Genomic DNA, 2,757 nt, shown 5'->3' with positions numbered 1-2,757 from the left:
AGGCCCTGCTTCCTGCTGAGGTGGATACAGAGGATCCCACAGCACTATTTTGAAAAAGAGCCAGAACACATTTTTCCTTCAACCAACGTCAACACTGCTTGGTATTTGTGGGAGCTTGCTGTGCACAAATTGGCTGCTGCATTTCCTGCATTACAACAGTGACTACATGAAGAATTTGACAGACGCTATACAAATGCAAGCCTATCTTTTCTTTCTGCATCTCTCAGATATAATTGCAAAAATGAAAACACAAGAAATCATGTTCAGTGGTATCCGAATTTTATTCACGAACCTTTCGGCAGAATCCATACTTTGTGATTTTTTCTGGCTATGCTGATATCGCTTTGCAGTTGGCCCACTACGAAAGAATTGCCAAGTTTGATAAAGCAATGTCACAAATGCTTTCTATTAGTATATTCTAGGGATGTGGGTGATGCTGGCAAGACCAGCGTTCATTTCCCTGCCTCCAGATGCCCCAAGGTGGTAGTGGCAGGTAGTCTTCTTTGCAGAGGTTTGATACAACTGAGTTGTCAGGCCACTATAGAGGGCAATTATGGGTCAACTACATTATTCTGAGACTGGAGTCACATACACAAAAAGGACTCATAACATTGCACTAGTTCTTAGATTAGAGATACAGCACTGAAACAGGCCTTTCGGCCCACCGAGCCAGTGCCGAACATCAACCACCCATTTATACTAATCTTACGCTAATCCCATATTCCTACCAAACATCCCCACTTGTCCCTATATTTCCCTACCACCTACCTACACTAGTGACAATTTATAATGGCCAATTTACCTATCAACCTGCAAGTCTTTTGGCTTGTGGGAGGAAACCGGAGCACCCGGAGAAAACCCACGCAGACACAGGGAGAACTTGCAAACTCCACACAGGCAGTACCTGGAATCGAACCCGGGTCCCTGGAGCTGTGAGGCTGCGGTGCTAACCACTGCGCCACTGTGCCGCCCCTATAATATCAAACCTGCATGTTCGCATTGAATGGTCATTAGTTACTCTGTGATTGATATCATCCATTAAAGATAAATTGTTGGTTGCATTCCAATATATTAAAACAAAATGAATGGACAAAACTAACATATTAACATATTAAATTTATATAGTGACTCTAACGTAGCAAAATGTCCGATGAAGCTACACAGGAGCGAAGATTAGATCTTAGGACCCAGACAGCTTGAGGCACGGCCACCAATAGAGGGAGGAAGGAAGTGGGGGATGTGCAAGAGGCTAGAATTAGAGGAATGCAGAAGTCTCAGGGAGCTATGGGAAGTTACAAAGATAGCGTGGAATGAAGGAGTGGTGGATGTGTAAAAGGCCCAGAGTAACAAGAATGTATAGAGCTCAGGTGGTTTTCATACTGCAAAAGATTACAGAGATAAGAAGAATGAATAATCCTGGAAAGCAATGGATTGAAGTCGTAAGGAGCGCTCCAGCTCGAACGCTGGCTCAGAGATGGCAGTGAAAGCCTCCAGCCACCACAATTGTCTCCCCGGTGATGTAGGCCGCATCCTGCGAGCAGAGGAAGGAGACAGTGCCAGCGCACTCCTCCGGCTCGCCAATTTGGCGCATAGCGATTTTCTCCTCAAATCGCTGGTGCAAGCTATCGTCCGACCACAGGGCTGAGCTGAACTTAGTCCTAATAACGCCCGGAGCCAGGCAATTGACGCGGATGTTGACCGGGGCCAGCTCGTCCGCCAGCACCTTGGTCAGTCCCAACAACGCTGTCTTGCTGACGCTGTAGGGCCCGATGGCAGGGAAAGGCTGGTAGGCAGCGGCGGAGCTCACCAGCATGATGGAGCGACCACCTCGTCTCTCCATGTGCGGCACCACTAGCTTGGCCAGAAGGAGAGCCGTCTTGACGTTGACCTCGAAGATTTTGTCCCAGGCCTCCTCTGAGCAGTCCAGGACTCTCCCCGCGAAGGGATTGACAGCAGCGTTGGAAACCAGGATGTCAATGGCTCCATGGCGCTTCAGCGTCTCACCAACCAACACCTCCCGGTCCTCCCTCTTGCCCACGTGGCAGACGGTGCCCGAGACACCCAGGCCCTCAGCCTGTAGCTGCCCCAGGGCCCTGTCCACGCTGGCCTGCTTGCGGCTGCTGATCACCACCTGTGCCCCATCCCGGGCCAGGCGCCGGGCAATGGGCAGTCCGATACCCTGGGTGGAAGCTGTGACCAAGGCCACTTTGCCACTCAACAGTGCCTGTTGCATGGTGCCAGGAAATTGGACTCTGACCCTCCTTCCGGTCATATGCGCCGGATGGGCGGAGTCAGCGCCGCGCGACGTGCACTCCCCACGTGACCCGCCCACCAATCACGGGGCAGCAACGGAACGCCTCGCCCCTTTGGCAGGGCGCGGCTCCGGACAGTCCACACGGCACGTGAGCCACAGCGGCGGGGGCGGGGCCCAGCCGGCGCGGCGGCCAATGAGCGCCCAGCGAGGGCGGGAGGTCGGTCCACGGGCTGGACCGGGCGGGCCGCCGGATGGAGGTGGAGCGAGGCGCCGGGAGAAACCGTCCGGGAAGCTGACCTTGAGTAAGCGGCGCTGCTTTGTCACTCTCATCACGGTCCCGCCCAGCCTCTGCGCCGCCGCTCCCCGTTGGCTGAAACAAGTTCTCACCCTGTCCCTGACGCCATTTCCAGCATTGTGTTGCTATTGGCCGAGCGCCATGTCAATCAGGGCATTGTCGCTGGACGCCCCGCCCAATCTAACGGCTCAGGGCGCGAGATGCTCAT

At 53.4% G+C, this 2,757-nt stretch overlaps 1 pseudogene; it reads right to left on the bottom strand.

Annotated features, from left to right (window-relative positions):
• Positions 1–978: 978 nt before the first annotated feature.
• On the bottom strand, positions 979–2,537 carry LOC137352730 (dehydrogenase/reductase SDR family member 4 pseudogene; annotated as a pseudogene).
• Between the last annotated feature and the right edge of the window lie 220 nt (positions 2,538–2,757).

Source organism: Heterodontus francisci, chromosome 39 (genome assembly GCF_036365525.1).
Source record: "Heterodontus francisci isolate sHetFra1 chromosome 39, sHetFra1.hap1, whole genome shotgun sequence".
Classification (NCBI taxonomy): Eukaryota; Metazoa; Chordata; class Chondrichthyes; order Heterodontiformes; family Heterodontidae; genus Heterodontus; species Heterodontus francisci.
This window is presented reverse-complemented; position numbering and strand designations above follow the sequence as displayed.